The 17,391-nt window shown below is 39.3% G+C and overlaps 3 non-coding genes across 3 annotated transcripts; all 3 read right to left on the bottom strand.

Annotated features, from left to right (window-relative positions):
• Positions 1 to 6,660: 6,660 nt before the first annotated feature.
• On the bottom strand, positions 6,661 to 6,732 carry trnah-gug (transfer RNA histidin (anticodon GUG)). The gene has a single exon. It is a non-coding gene; the product is annotated as a tRNA-His (tRNA).
• Positions 6,733 to 13,930: 7,198 nt separating this feature from the next.
• Positions 13,931 to 14,002, bottom strand: trnah-gug (transfer RNA histidin (anticodon GUG)). Its single transcript has one exon. It is a non-coding gene; the product is annotated as a tRNA-His (tRNA).
• Positions 14,003 to 15,532: 1,530 nt separating this feature from the next.
• On the bottom strand, positions 15,533 to 15,604 carry trnah-gug (transfer RNA histidin (anticodon GUG)). Its single transcript has one exon. It is a non-coding gene; the product is annotated as a tRNA-His (tRNA).
• Between the last annotated feature and the right edge of the window lie 1,787 nt (positions 15,605 to 17,391).

Genomic DNA, 17,391 nt, shown 5'->3' with positions numbered 1-17,391 from the left:
GGAGCTCCCTCCATCTCTTGAACGCCTGACTGAGGTTTACTCTTGTTTTTCCTCTTCTTTTATCACTCTCCTTTTTGCTCTTCTTTGCCTCCTCACACAGAGGAGCTCCTTTTCTTTTGCTAGGCCGTTTTTCACTTGTCTCCAAACTTTGTCCGTCTGCCATTGTGCTCGTGACTCAACTATCTCATGCCCAACTCCTCATAAGGACCAGCTCCAGTCCCTGATTGGCTGACTGACCAATTTCGCAATACATGATGCGTTTCCTGCCGTAAAACAGATTTTTTTTCGCAAAATTTCGGCACTGGTGACAGAAGCTTATTGCAAAGATTGCAAAGTCACTAAGTAACCTATGTAAACGCTGATAGTCTGATTTTACTGTGGACACTACCCTGTGCAACCCACATTATTTTTATAATGATATATTTAGGAAAATATGCTATCTGTTGCCTCTTTAAAGCAGATTTTTTATGTGATTGTAGCATCTTTCCAAGTATTCTGATAGCATGTACTTTATTTTTTTGCCAAGAAAGGAGAAGACTACTTGCTGAAATAAATGTATGTAAACAATGCAAGCCTTAAAAGTAAATTAAAGGAGAAGTCTGGTATTTTGCACTTTGAGCCCCATTTCTGGGTTGTTTATGATGAAATCGAGTGGTTAAGACCAAAATTTTGGCAATTGCTCCTTTTCGGAGAATTTGGCTTTCCCCTGCCTGGCTTAACAATACTGCCTATGGCCATGTGTAAATCTGTCCTAAAACCACCCTAAATGTTCGTTTTCAAAGCCATGAAACTCACTGAGTGGTCAGTGGTGTTCGTTGATGTTCTGATATAGAAATCGTAAAAATCACTGTGTTGACCACAGACCTTATTTAGGGCAGCTAATCAAAGTCTCATTCCAAAAACCAACTGTCTTTAAGACGAAGGAACCAGAAGTGCAAAAATGTTAATTCATTTACAGGTTTAAGGACACATTCCTGCAGCGCTCTATTTGGACACTTACTATATAAAATCAGACAGACAGTAAAACAGTGCACTATATAATAAATAGGAAGTGATTTAAACCAGTAACTATTTCACACAAACCATGTTTTATGTCAAAAGCTTGTCCTTTGCCCACACTAAGCTAGTATATGTCACACCCCAAAACCAAACTTTTTAAATATGCTGTTCTGATAGGATTAATCTGAACACACCAGCCTCATGTTTCAGTGTGAAACAGAGCTTTAGTTTTCTTTTGGTGCCAGCTCCATTCAGTATGAGGTCAGTGTGTCAGCAGGAGCCCTGAAGCTTGGATACCCTCTATCTGGCATCTATCTCAGCCACAAGCAACAGCAAGCGTGTGTGTGTGTGTGTGTGTGTGTGTGTGTGTGTGTGTGTGTGTGTGTGTGTGTGTGAACAAGACTGCCTACTCACTCACTCACTCACTCACTCACTCACACACACACACACACACACACACACACAGAGAGAGAGAGAGAGAGAGAGAGAGAGAGAGAGAAAGCCTTACACATCTTGAGGGCCTCTTAAACTGAATTAATAATGGTGATTTGGAAGAATGTGGGGCACATAACACAGGGAGTAGATCCACTGCTCCTAAGAGAGTTTCAGCGAAGAAGACAGACAAAAAGTGAACAAATGATGACAACAATACATTAATAATTGTGCCTGAAGCTGTGTTACAACATGGAATATTAAGAGAACAGAGAATTTGCAGCTCACACTCAGGGGTAGATTACTACAGATATAATCTGCCTCTGATACACAAACAAAGACTTATGGAGCCAACAAAATCCATTATCTGTGTACATACAAGGCTCTTACAACCCAACGCTAATCAAATAATGTGCTCGGACTGCAGTGAAATGACTCTTTGCTGTGTTTGTTGAGGCACTGAAGAGAAAGCGGAGTAAAGCATAATGTTGATTTGAATACTTTCCTCTGGTAATGTAACGAACACTGAGTGTTTAGATGGTGCGGATGCTTGAAAAAGAGAATTCCTACATGGAGATGTTTGGTTAAATAACTCTACCTGAATGAGTCCAGAGGGTTTGATAAGAAAAGTCTCCACAACCAACACCTAGCTACATCACTCATCTTATCACAGTGCTAATTTAAACTAATGCTATGCTTGTGATGTTTGTGGGAAAAAGTTTGGAACACTCATGTGGCATGGTCTATAGAGCATTTTAAAAGTGTATCATCCATCCAGAGACTTACTAAATCATAACTGTTAAGACTAAGAGCCTATAGTTGAGCTTGCAGCCAGTGGCGGTTCTAGCCTAAATGGCGCCCTGGGCGACACTCCCCTATGCCCCACCCCCTAAAAAGCAAAACAAAAAAAACCCACATAATTATGCAACAACTACAAGGTTTTAATATTTGGTCTCTGAACTGAGACCCACAAGCAGTGTTTCCCCTACCATTATATTAGGGGGCCCCCACAGCGCAGCACAGCACTGAGCACACAGTCAATTGGAGCAGAGCCTGTGTTGCGTTCAGGCAACAAATTCCAGCACTTGCCGCTCCTGCCGTCCCCCCACACGTCGTGACAATGTGCCGCCCTGGGCAAACGCCCATTTGGCCCATATCAGGATCTGCTGCTGCTTGCAGCTCTGTGAGGCTTTACTTTGGTACAATGCTGCTTTGAGTTAATGTTAAGGTTGAGTTACATGCGTATGCTCACAACAATGCTAACATCCTGATCATCATCCTCTAGATTTAGCATGTTAGCATGCTAACATTTCCTAATATGCAGCAAAAATGCACTGCATGCTCTCATTGCTTGTCTCGCTGACATTAATATACAGAGGGGGAAAATCTTTTTAAAGCTAAATGAGGAAAAAGAGAAAAAGAGATTCTTTTTTTTTCTGCACTCAATGTACAGCTAGTTCAGAATTCTGCAGCCAGAGTGTTTACTTATAACAAAGAAAATGGATCACATTACCCTGCTGCTGAAGTCACTATGCTGGCTACCTGTATCTTTAAGAATTGATTTTAAAGGTCTTTTACTTGTTTATAAGGCTTTAAATGGCCTTGCCTCTCCATTTGTCAGAGATTTTCTTCCGTTTTACGTACCAGTCAGATCACTAAGGTCCTCCACTACTTTACTTTGAAATCTTCCTCATGTGTCCCATAAAAGTACTGGTGAGAGTGCTTTCTGTTTTTATTCCCCTGAACTGTGGAACTCACTGCCTCGGAATAATAGAATGGCAATCTCTACAAGTAAATAAAAGACCTGTCTTTTTAATGTGGATTTTTAATTTGGAGTAACACTTCAGTCTTAATTTTAAATTTTAATCATTGGTTCTCACTTCATTTTATCTCTGCTGTTTATTATTATTATCATTTACTCATTATCATGGATTTTAAAATATACATTTTATTATTTTATTGTTATTTTCTAGTCTTGCAAAACTTTATGTATAGATGTTTATGTTATCCTTTGAATTGTGTCTGCGTTATTTCAATTTGGGCTGCGTGTTTGTATGAAAGGTGCCATATAACTAAAGTTGAGCTGAGTTGAGAAAACAGAAAGTACAGCACAAGATGATGGGAATGTCATTAGTTTTGTGGGTATTTGGTAATAAATGGAGGGAGCATAATTAAACCCACATCACATAGGTGCAAGGCTATCAAAATACAGCATACATTACGGAAAGAAATAGCTAAGCCTGCACACTTACTCTATGCCACCAAAGTTTAACAGAGACAATGTTTCAATCCTGCTTGAACTGTCATTGAGACAATGTATTGAAACTTATATTTTGTGGCATGGAGTGTGCAAGTGTTACTTCTTTGCTCAAAGTACAGTATTTGCTAATTAACCAAAGTACTAGACATGATGGAAAATCACCAGTTAATACAAATGAATCCTTAGAGGGTCATGAATGTCTCCACTCATGGCAATCCATCAGATAGTTGTTGCAACATTTCACTTAAAACACACACATGTCCCTCGTGGTTGCCCTTGATAGAAAGTCAGGGGATCAGTGAACGTAACATTTTATAGTAATCTATCCAATAGTTGTTAGAATATTAAATCTGGGCCAAAGTGTTGGACTGAACTGATGACATGCCTACAGTCACGCTGCTAGCATGACCCAGAGAATTCAGTATACCAACAGTATAGAACAACCTGCTGAGCAGTTCAGAAGATGTCAAGGGCAGCAGTTAAAACAGTTCACTACAACTATAATACAGAGCAGTCTGCAACTGGTTCAGGAACCACAGAGCCCTCATAAGCTGAAGGAAAAAGTCTTGGAATGAAATTACTTTTTCACCGGTTCAGAAGCAATAAAAAAGACCAGTGGTTCCCAACCTTTTTGCCACGTGATGCCTTATTGTGAAATATTGTCTCTGTGAAATCCTTCATCACCGGTTATGGCCTCAGTGAGAACACAAGCTGTAGCACTAAAATCAAAGAGGGATTTTTCTACTCCAATTATTTTATGATTTTTACAAGTTGAAAGTATCCAGTATTTATCAAGGATTGATAAAACATTTATCAGAAAGACCTATAAACTCAGACACTGTAATCTTTCTTCACCTATTACACTTCAGATGAAAATTAAAGTAATATTCTTACATCAGTATATTTAAATCATGACTCTCTGTTGCAGATTGATACAGCATAGTTGAAAAGAAAAGTAAGGGCATCACCATGTGGACATATTGTGAAGCGCGAAGCACAACCTCTCTGACCAAAATAATATACAGTATTTAAGAGAATGTGCAAAGGAAATCAATTCAAATCAGATTTAGAACAAATTATGTACTTGCACAGTTAGACCCCTTAGTTTATTTTTAGTGTGAATGATTTCTACAAATAAGATTGATGAAAGTGTGTGACTATTTCCTTGAAGAGCATGTGGAAAAATAAAAAAAACATTTTATTGTGTCCAGAAAACACAATTTAAGTAGACTGATGACATACAAAAAGTTTTATCCTTTTAACTACTCGCCATTTAATGATTCAAATTTAACATTTAAGAGAACAAACTCTTTATTTGTACATTAGAAATAGATCAAAGTGCCTACATCTCTGTTGGACTGCATTTCATTAATCACATTCAGAGAGCAATGTCAAGAGTACAAACAACATTTACTGTATGAGCTGCTGCTAGTGTTCTTTGCCTTGGAGTGCTCTGTGTTGTGTGACAGTAAAAAGGTGTTACTTTGTTGCTTGGCAGCCAGAGGACTCTTTTATGAATGAGTAAATTAATCTGTATTCAGCCAGCTTCCCCTGGAGACTGAGGTCCAATAGGCTCGTTCTTCTCCTGAGCTGTTTCACATTTTCTCATAGTCTACCAAGCACATTGTGTGCTTCGGCCTTAACGGGCCTATGAAACTGTCGCCACAAATCACAGCAGTGCTCCTCTGTTGTGAGCCTATTGACTCAGTTCAGCTCCTAACACACTGCAGTAAACCTATCAAGGGCAAGAGGTGTGATTAATTTTCAGGCTGATTTAATGGCAAAGAAGAAAAGTCTCTACAGGTGCAATCATATGAGGTATGTCTGCACACACACACGCATAGTGATTGATTGAGAAAAACACCCAATAACTCAACACAGCACACAGTTTCATTGGATTGGAACACTGAAACTTGTTGCTGTTGTTTGTGTATTGTGTGTATTTCGTGGGTGTATTGCAAACAAGTGGAAAACTGGACATCATAAGCTAGCTCACTAGCTTAAAAACCAACACCCAACCATAGGATTTGAAAAGGCTTTTTACCACACTGAGGACTCTAAGTGCCTTAGGGATTTCTCTCTTGCTTCCATCTCCTGGGGAGGCACATTTGTTTGGCTAAAAAAAATAAAATAAAATAAAAATCATCTTCCAGTCTGTGCAGATGCCTCTACGACTGTGATGTACTGTGTTTGTTTTTTACTTTTAATCATCTTCTGCCTATGCTTTGTGCTTGACATATAATACTGCAGTTCTCAGTGGTGGAAAAACTATTCAAATCTTTTACTAAATTAAAAATAAGGGTGTATGTAAGTATAGTACTGCAATTTAAGTGATCCATTTAGAATTTTAATAGTACAGTAGTATTGACAACAAAAAGTACATCAAGTTTGCCGAATATTCCCTTTCACATGTATTCTTATGAATATATTTTGATGTTCAAAACATGTTAATATATATTTCGGAGTTGTTCCATGTGCTGCTAGATTTAAAAAATGTGGCACAGTGTTTATATTCAGTCTATATATGTCTCTTCTAAGTTTCTTCTAAGCCTGGAGTGAAACTGTTTTTGTAAAGTCACACTGTAATAGGGATAGACCGATATGGATTTTTTAGGGCCGATGCCGATACCGATTTTTTTCCATCACCCTTAGCCGATGACCGATTATGGACTGCCGATTTTCTTGAGCCGATATTTGGGGCCGATACTGCNAAGCACAAATAAAACAACAACTACTGTACACAGTAGGATTCGCTGCATGTGCGCTGCAGGGTCTTCCGGCAACACAGAGCTGCCCGTGGATGCCTGTCTGTAAATCATGCCAGGGAAAAATAAATCCGCGAACCCACATGCGTATCGGCCGATGCCGATACAAGTAAAAAACTCAAATATCGGCCGGCCGATGTATCGGTCTATCCTTACACTGTAAGAACATACATTAACATACAGAAACAGAGTATCTCAAAATTGTGCCGTGACCCGGATTCGAACCGGGGTTGCTGCGGCCACAACGCAGAGTACTAACCACTATACGATCACGGCGAGCTGCTGCTAAGCCTGTATGCACTGAATAAACACCTGCTGCAGAGCAGCGTGACGTGTCAGAGAAGGCCTTTGTTACTGGAGGCTATTACTGGGTTTTTATGTTATGTTCTCACAGGATATAATCTCCATCTCAGTGTTCAGATCTATTTTCCAACATACAGTACACTAAGAAAATTGTTTAGAAATAATCCCATGAGAATGGTTGCAGTCTCAGGTAAGAGTCTTAACTGTAACACACCTTAAACTTAAAGATAATCGAAACACAAAAATATCTAAATAGGCTTTGCATGTTGTTAAAGCAAAAAAAAAGTTAAAAAAGTTACAGTCTATCAGCAATTATTCCATTAACAGTGTTAATTCATTGGGCTCCCCGCGGCACATTTTTTCAAGTATCAAGAGATTATATTAGAGTACAGCAGGATGGGAAACCTATTCCACAAGAGGATTTCCAAATAGATAATATAATGCAAGAAAAACATAACTCCAAAGGCAAGACAGAATCTACAGCCAAAACAGAATATTACAGTTTAACCTAATACACAGGGTTTAGTTGACGCCTTATCGTCTCCGCAAGATAAGTAGTAGCTACTCAGAGTCCTAGGATGTAAGACCGAAGCAGGGACTCTTTGACACTTGTTCTGGACATGCAGATGTCTGAACAGAGCAGTACTGGAGATCTATTTTGGTTATTATAAAAAGAATTGTGGAGGTGGAGATCCCAACCAACCCAAAACTGACATTACTGGGGTACAGTTTTACCAGTCTATATGAGAGGCAATATTCACTTTGTCAGACTAGCCCTAACAAATGTATTGCCATCCGCTGGAAAAGTGAAGAGCCCCCCAGTGTGTCTCTGTGGTTTAAAGAGCTCTCATCATACCTACCCTCAGAGAAGATTATGTGTAATCTCAGGAAAAAATCATTACTTTTTGAGAAATGCTGGGGAACCTTTGTAACCTTTTTACAAAATAGTGCTTCTCGTGATTCTGATGTACATGGTCAAACATGGCTGCACTACAGTCCTTTGACTGTAGACCAGTCAAAGTCAGGGCAATCTTTCATAAAGGCTACATATAGTGTAGCATTAGTATAGTATAGTAAAAGTATAGTATATTCTGTATATTATCTTGTCGGGATGTCTATCTCTTGTACATATATGATGTTTACATTTGTATCTTTTTTTTTTGATCAGCTTGATTGTTTGTGTTATTTTCAGTGTGCACTGCTATAAATATTGTTATAGTTATTACTGCCGTTATTTAGCTTGTTGTAATCTGTTTTTTGTTAATTAGATTTGTTCATGAGGATATTTGGGAGGGGGTGGGGTGTCGATTCAAGTTGCACTGGGTGGTAGCCTAATGCAGATGGTAGGCTAATTGGTGTTTTTAGTTTTAGTGTGTGGTTATAATTGATAATATCGAGCTGCACAATAACACTGCATCCTACACTGACATGCATAAATCTCACTTCTCCTTGTTGAATATGATTTTGCAAATCCTATAACTCAACAGGCCTACCTGCCTGTTCTTTAGCAGGTGAGTAAAGCAACCAGCAAAGGGTTCTCCTTATGTTTCACTAACTTAACTTCAAATTAATGACGTGAAAATAAAATGATTCCTCTGTGACAGACATCCTGTGAAGGACTCCACCACAGCAAAAACTGCCTCTGACGCAGCTGACCAATAGAGGGCGCAAGTGCCGAGCCTTACCACTAACTAAATTTAGCCTCATCGAGTCAGCAAAGCTTATAACTTTAAATTACACCCCCAAACACTCTTGTCTACTCAATAATTCCCATGTTATGTGAGAAAATGATACAACTTCCCACTATGTAACGGATTAATCCAACAATCACTTTAATCAGATCATTAATCACATTATTTACAATACTTGCGTGTTTGTGTGTGTGTGTGTGTGTGTGTATGTATGTGTGTGCGTGTGTGTTTCTTATTGCAGACTGACAGTCCATAGGTGGGCAGTTGCTTAGTTCACTTTCCTCTGTTGTCTTTGAACACACCGCCCCCACCAGGCCTGGAATTTCGTCATTTTAGGGGCAAGGCCACTTGGCCTTTCGTGTTGTCAATTTTTTGAGGGCACAAAGGCCAAAATCCAGGGCAGCAAGGCCATAAAATAAAACAATGATTTTAAGTCCAAGTCCATAATTAATTTAATTGAAGGACTATAACTATCTGTGAAATGAATAAATAAAAAAAGCTGAAGTAATAATAATGAGTTTAATAGGTAATAATGTGATTTATTTAATAGCACTAATAAACCCAATGTGTTTTGAATATAGAACAACCAGGTTTATGTATTTATAAGCAAACAATCTTAAAAATTAGGCCTAAATATTTTTTGAGTGTACATGATAAACTGATTCACTGAACAAGTCTGGCTTACAATTATTTTTGATGTGTTGTTAGATAGCTAACAAACAAACAAACTACAGCAGGACTATTCAATTACTATTTCAACTGGGCCGCATTTCAAAACCAGATCATGTCGATGGGCCACAATCAGTGGAGCCCTGATGCCTCGATTCACCATGGCAACTGGAGAGAAAAAGCGATCAACTTATTTTACACCTGTGGAAATGGAGGTGCTCATGAATGCCAACAGCGAATAAGAGCATATATTTCGTAAAGGAGGACACTCACTGTCTGCAGGTCGGCTGCCTCAGGTACATGTTCAGATAAAGTGTTAGCCTACATACAGATAGCTTTCATTTTAGTTTGACTTTAACACTTTGCTGTTTGCCTCGCGAGCTTGATGTGTTTGTGTCGACCGCGATCATAAATCATAATAGCGGTGAATGAGAGACTGCGGACAGAGCGGATTGAAATATAGCTTTCTACATGCTGATCACATGTATTGATAAAGTATTGGCTTGGCTGGCAGAGGTTTTATTGCGCTTACTCACAGTAACAAGCGTAGTTGTCGTTAACTAGAGTAATCTTGAAGTTATATTCCCTTCATCTGCACCGCGGCCTCTCTGCTGTTTTTATTTTTTTATTTAACCTTTATTTAACCAGGAAGATCCCGTTGAGATTAACAACCTCTTTTTCGAGGGAGACCTGGCCAAGATAGGCAGCAGCAAGTACAAAACACAGTTACAAATTATACAGATAAAACACAAACAAATAAAAGAAAAAAGTATTGAATTTACAAGCAGATTATGAAACACAAGTACATGTAGTGGAGTCGGCCTCAAGTATTCTCAATTTGGATTTAAAGGCGCTCAAAGAAATTAACCCTGTTAGTTTCCAGTCATTTTGCAACATATTCCATGCTAAAGGTGCAGAGTAGACAAAAGCCTTTTTACCCAGTTCAGTACGGGCATATGGAACAGAAAGCAACAAGTAGTCCTGAGAACGAAAGGAGTAAGGACCAGCACTTCTCTGTGCAATTAAGGAACAAATGTAGGAAGGCAGTAGACCAAGTAATGCCTTATATATAAAAGTATACCAATGACTGAGCCTTCGGGTGGCCAGAGTAGCCCATCCAACCCGAGAGTATAACTCACAGTGGTGTGTCAATGGTTTATAATTAGTGAAGAACCTCAGAGAAGCGTGATAGACAGTGTCAACCATATGAAGACATTTAGCAGAAGCATTCATATATAAAAGAGCTCCATAATCCAACACTGGTAAAAAGGTAGCAGCAACAAGTCGCTTTTTGGCATTAAAAGAAAAACATAGCTTATTTTGAAAGTAAAAACCCAGTTTTATTCTCAGCTTCTTCACAAGTTTCTCTATATGCAGCTTGAAAGTGAGGGAGTCATCAATCAAGACACCCAGGTATTTATACTCGTGAACCACCTCTATTTCATTTCCCTCGAGAGTGGTCACTGAGGGGATAATTTGTGGCCTCTTCCTAGAATTAGAGAACAGCATAAGCTTAGTCTTGTCTGCATTGAGAACAAGTTTCAGCTGAAGTAATGAGTGCTGGACAGCAATAAAGGCTTTCTGCAGGGATTCAATGGCCTGAACAAGAGTTGATCCACAGCAGTTAATAACTGTGTCATCAGCATAGAAATGCAAATTAGCATCTGTCACATTTATACCCAAATCATTGATATAAATAATGAATAAGAGGGGACCTAATACAGAACCCTGCGGCACCCCCTTGTGGACAGTAACAATATCAGAACACAGGCCATCATATTTAATGCACTGAGTCCTATTACTGAGATAGTTGGTGAACCAAGTAACTGCTTGCTCCGAGAGTCCTGACTGCAAGAGTCTAAGTTTTAAAATATTGTGGTCAACCATGTCAAACGCTTTCGCAAATCAATAACAAGAGATGCACAATGTTGTTTCTTGTCAAGTGCAACAGAAATGTTGTCTGACTTCACTCTGTTGACTGTGTGTGTGTGTGTGTGTGTGTGTGTGTGTGTGTGTGTGTGCGCGCACGCGGGCGTGCTGTACATGGGAGAAAATTGCTGACCGAGTCAACGCATAAGTTTTTATGCACTAGTCCATTAATTTAACATTTAAGCACACTTAATTAAAATTGTAGCATACAGGTGAAAAAGTGGTGGATTGGTTTTGAATAAAATCTGATTTTCATATAGGTGCAGTCTCACAGGGGGAAAACGCATTTGGAAGCAGCGTCCGTGGTGTGTTAGATTTGATATGTGTGGCCGGAGAATGTTGTTGGGGTAAATGATTGAGTCTAATGAAAAATGGTATCGTTCAAACAGATATTCAATGAGGAATGACAGCACATCTAAACGGGTTCTGAAGATCCTCTCCCGGTGTAAAGCATTGCGAATTAATTCTGCCTCGATACTGATCAGATTTCGTACATATGGACAACCCATGTCTGTCTGCCAGCTTGCTTCAGGCTCGGCAGTAGGGAGGGGACAGGGTGAACTCAGGGTTTCTTATAGAAAACCTGCCAGCGAGCAGGTTAGGTTCACAGAGTCAGTTGCCATGGTGATTGAACTGAAAACCCAGAGTTTCCCTCATTTCAGCGTTAACATACTCAGAGTTTTCACTAAAACCGCTTTCTGGAATACCCCCAGGATTGGTAAAAACTCTGAGTATGTTGAGCCTAAGATGAGGGAAACTCTGAGTTTTCCGTTTCACAAAGCCAGCTCAGCATAACCCTGAGTCAGTTACTACGGCAACAGACTCCTGCTGGCTGGCAGGTTTGCTTCATCTAAGCCTGAGGCTGATCCCCTGCTGAGCGTGTAGCAGGAAGGAGAGACATGGCGTGTCCTATGGTGTGTGAAAAAGTTGTGGACGTTAAGGCTTAGTTTATTCACAGGCTGCTGCATAAATGATGATTACACCCCGTTTGGATGTCTTATCTTTCCCGGAGGAGTGTCTATATGAAAGTTTCACCTCACACTCTATCATTTATTTTAACAATCTTCTTCACCCAGATATATCAGACATTACACACTGTGCATTTGCATTATCATTGGAGCGTATTTATGCATTGCCCTTTGATTTCTCACCTGTGGCTTTTTTCTTTATAACATCAGAGACATTGAACACATCAGCAAGACAGCAGTGTGTCTGGCTGTAAGAAAAGTGATGCTGGCTCTGAAAAGACTTTTGCCCATTTTTACGGATTTTCCTGGGCATAAATCTGAAAGGATTATCAGAGGAATTCCACAGAATTACAGGGTTGTGAGTGTTATTAAGTAATTAATGTACTTGGATACATTTTGCAGTGATTTATGAGTACTTTTCATATATTAAAAGACTCCGCGGTGTGATTGGCTCATTTATGGGACTCACATCCCCATCATGGCTCCATCTAAGCATAAAGGAGATAACGTGACTTGGAAGTCATTTCACAGCAATTCAGCGATTCAGTTAACCTCAGCCTAATGTTGCAAGAATGATATAAGTATAAACAATATTTTTGTTTTGATTTTGAGTTGCTGCCAGTGTGTTTGGGCCCCATCAGATTACAGCTGAATAAGAGGAACACATTGGAACAGGCTAACAAGTGCCCCAGTGATCATCATTAACCCTCAGCAGACTGAAGAGGTTTCAGTTACTGTGATCATTTTGGCATTCTGTAATGTTGTGGTACAGTTTTAAACAAATGTATCAGTATTGTCAGAATCACGAGACTTTTAGGGAGAATATATTTCTGGATCATATTTAAGAGTAAGTGGAGTTATGAAGTGAAGACAACAGCTAAAAAAGGTCTAAATTATCACTAACAGTATGAACACAGACTCACAAACAGAATCACTCTGTCATTTCACAGTGATCTATATTTTAATTCATATTTTCTGTGTGTGTCACCACATACTGCGCTACAATAATATCTGATCTGATGAGCTGCGCTGCTCTGAAACAGCTGACCATGCCGATTGTACATTACACCGCCGGGTAATCCTCTGACATAAGTTCACCTCAAAACAAATGAGTGATGCTTTGACCTGCAGGGTATTCTAATGTCTTTACTGTGGCCATTCTCACCGCAATTCCCCCGAAAAACACACCTATTGAAACTGGCAGAATGAAAACAGTTAGGCTGTTCTGCTGTGAATGATTTATTTAAAACTTTTATGTTTTATCTAAATCATGTTATTTAAAAAATCTCATTGTGTGGCAGAGGACACATTGTAAAGTGTAAATTATGAGGTTTCTGTCAATATTTTTTTCACGCTTGTATGATAAAAACTTAGGTGGAGACATTAATCCAAATAAATGACATATTAATCTAAATCCTGCTGAGCTCTGCGACGCAGGTTTCATTGAGGCCCCCCCTGCTCCCTCACTTCCAGCAAATTGTGTACTGTGCAAAGCATTGTGGGGATTTTATAACCACGGAGGATCCACACATGCATCCTTTGAATTTCTATGAAAGAAGGCCTCGGAAAGAAACTTGGAAGGATCCTTGACATTGGAACAGTCCTTCGGCGGGGGTCGATGATGTAACGCCCTTCAAATTCTGCCGTTTGAGGATCCTTCCTTGACATTGAGAAACACCCACTGTGAACATGCTTCCTTCAAGCTGAACATACTCAGAGTTGATTGAATTAATTCTGATCAGCTGTTCTGTAACCAAAAACTCAGAGTTTCCCAGCTCAGGCTCAGTCAACTCAGAGATCGGGATTAGACTCAGTTTGTTGAGCCTGCTTTGTGAGATAGGGTCCTGGAGTTTTGTTAAGTCACACTGTAATACTGAGAACTTCCTAATGTGTAGAAAGAGTACCTAAAAATCCTGCCGTGACCCGGATTCAAACCGGGGTTGCTGCGGCCACAACGCAGAGTACTAACCACTATACGATCACGGCGAGCTGTTGCTAAGCGTGCTTGCAGTGAATAAACACCTGCTGCAGAGCAGAGTGACGTGTCAGAGAAGGCCTTTGTTACTGGAGGCTATTACTGGGTTTTTATGTTATGTTCTTAGAGGATATAATCTCTAGCTTAGTATTCAGATCTTAAAGTCCTATTGTACTCATTTTTTGGGTCATATTTTTATATTGGGGTGTTGATGACAGCTGAAAGTCCGAATGAAAGAAGTATTGGTGCGATATACAGATATATATATCTATATATGTACTCTAACATCATAACAAAGTAAAAGGCGCGTGATAATGTGATGCAGAAATATATATCCTGAGGCTTTGGGAAACAGCATTTAAGTACTATTAAACATTTTCAGGTACTGTATCTCAAACACAAAACCACATATAATTTCTGTAGCTGTTTCAATCCAAAAGTGATTCGAATAATTGGGAAATGCGCATTAAAAGAAATACGAATCCTGTGTGTTTCCATTAAATGTACGGACTTTGGTGAAAACTACGAACTCGCGCAAGTTTTCCGCAGAACCGCAAACAAAACAAGTCTCGCATTCTTCTTCTTCTACGTTTTCTGGCAGTTGGCAACCAGCTTGTAAATGCATTACCACCTTCCCGACCCGGAGTGTGGATATCACCATGGAGAGAGGTGCGCTACATCAGACTTAATTCGAACATAACTATTTCCATCCCCCGTTTTGTGAATCAACATTTTTTCGAATCAACCAAAACCCGGCTAAAGCGAGCGTATTTTAGTTTGTGCGAATCAGGGGATTTTATTTCTAATTTTGGCGTTTCCATCATAATTTTCCGATGCGATACTTCTAGATTCGCATCTAAACAGGCTGATGGAAACATGGCTTGTGTTATGTGTCTTTGCTTCTCAGACGCTGCACCCTCAATACACGTGAAAAACACGTGAATGCTCCCACAAGTCAGACCAACTTGATAAGTCGGTGGAAATATTGGTATACAAGTTGCAGAGTTGATGCCATATATGCACAAACATGTTGGATGATAGTAAATGTTCAGTTCATGGTAATAAACTTTTTATTAATTCACAATTACATGTTCATTTTTTCCTCATGTCATTTTAACATGGTATTAGATTGTAACCTTTAGTTGCTGTCAATGTAGAGTGACTTAGATTAGTTAAAAAAAGTTCCTCTTTATCATTTGTCAGGTTAAGTAATAATTCAGCAGTTTAAGGAGATGTACCAGTGCAACAAGTAGTCTGGGACAAAATCACTTTGAAATATAAAGCTTTAAACTATTATCAACACATTGTTTAAATGCTCTATGCAATTAAAAAGCTGTTTGTTGATGTAGCAGTGCAGTGTTTGTATAGTTTAGGCTGTTTGTTGGTGTATTAAGGATACAGCTCAAGCCAAAAAAGAAAATATTATTTGAACACTGTAAGAACAACAGTTTCTTCTAAGCCTGGAGTGAAAGTGTTTTCGTAAAGTCAATCTGTAATAACAAGAACTTTTTAACATACAGAAACAGAGTATCTCAAAATCCTGCCGTGACCCGGATTCGAACCGGGGTTGCTGCGGCCACAACGCAGAGTACTAACCACTATACGATCACGGCGAGCTGCTGCTAAGCCTGTATGCACTGAATAAACACCTGCTGCAGAGCAGAGTGACGTGTCAGAGAAGGCCTTTGTTACTGGAGGCTATTACTGGGTTTTTATGTTATGTTCTTAGAGGATATAATCTCCATCTCAGTGTTCAGATCTTAATTCATCTTGGAAGATATTTCCAACATACAGCAAGAATGTATCTTCTGAATAATCCTATTAGGATGGTTGCAGCCTAAGGTAAGAGTCTTAACTGTAACACACCTTAAACTTAAAGATAATCGAAACACAAAAATATCTAATTAGGCTTTGCATGTTGTTAAAAAAAAAACAAAGTTTATATAGTTACAGTCTATCAGCAATTATTCCATTAACAGTGCTGATCAAAGTTGCACTGGGTGGTAGCCTAATACAGATGGTAGGCTAATTGGTGTTTTTAGTTTTCGTGTACTGTTATAACGGATATTATCAGCTGGTGTGATTTTTTTTCACCAAAGTGAGTAGCACAGCATCACTGTGTGCTTCACTTACCTACATTAATCTCATTATTCCTTGTTGGACATGATTTTGCAAAGCCTACAACTCAACAGGGCTGCCTGTCTGTTCTTTAGCAGGTGAGTAAAGCAACCATGTCCATGTTCGCTCTTAGCTGGATTTTGACGACCCCATTTTCTTTTTTTTTTGTGGCAACAACTTGGCATAAATTAGCATTTAACGAATCATCTTCTGATTTTCAGCAAGGCACATGGGTAGTTCCACCAATAGTATAGTGTTATCAAACTCAGCTGGCCAATAAGAGCTGAGTGGGGAGGGTCTAAAAACAGCATGCACACACACACACAAACACACACACACACACACACACACACACACACACACACACACACACACACACGGACAGGGTTTCAAGACACACTACTCTCAAGTACATGTTGTTTAGGTGTCCGTTACAGCCTGATATCCAAATGAGTGTGGGTGAATGTACCAGAAATGGACAACTGAACTGCATTTGAATGATTAGCTTGTGTTAGCTTGACCGCTAGCTATCGGACACTGAGAGAAAACAGCATACCATGTTTCTTTGTAATGGCCATTAAACCAGTAAACCAGCAAAGAGTGCATTAGAGGGGAATTAGCTAACGTTGGCTAAAGTAGCTAACATGTTAGCTTAACTAGCTAACGTTGACTAATTAACCGTGCACACAATGACGTTATAATTTAGTTCACCAGGCCTGATTTTTTTTTTTTTTTAAATACACGTGCGTTTACAGCTTGACAAGTAGCAAACTCCTGTAAGGAATGACTCGAGGGATAATGTTAGGTAGTGTGCCTTAGTGTGCAGCTAAATGACAGAGTGTACATGCTGTTATAGCTATGAATGTAGCTGTATGTGCATAGTGTGTGGACTGTTTGACAGTGAAATGCTACAAGTCCTCCAGACCTGAGCCAAGTCCCTGCATCTTGCTTGCTGCTGTAGCAGATTAGCTTGGAAGTTAGGTATGGTTTCGATCCAGTTAAGGAGGGCTGACCCTCATGCTGTTCTCATTTTTGTGGTAAGCCACTTCATGTGTTTTGCTCAGCTGTTAGTGTAGCAGTGCAGTGTGTGTATAGTTTAGGCTGTTTGTTGGTGTATTAAGGTTACAGCTCAAGCCAAAACATATTAATATATATTTAGGAGTTGGTCCATGTGCTGCTAAATTTAAATAATGTGGTGCAGAGTTTATAAATACCTAATTTATGTCTACGTTCACTCTTATTCTGTTGCTTTGTTGTGGTTATTTGGACACTGTAACAACAA

This window comes from Epinephelus moara, chromosome 10, assembly GCF_006386435.1.
Source record: "Epinephelus moara isolate mb chromosome 10, YSFRI_EMoa_1.0, whole genome shotgun sequence".
In the NCBI taxonomy this organism is placed as follows: domain Eukaryota; kingdom Metazoa; phylum Chordata; class Actinopteri; order Perciformes; family Serranidae; genus Epinephelus; species Epinephelus moara.
This window is presented reverse-complemented; position numbering and strand designations above follow the sequence as displayed.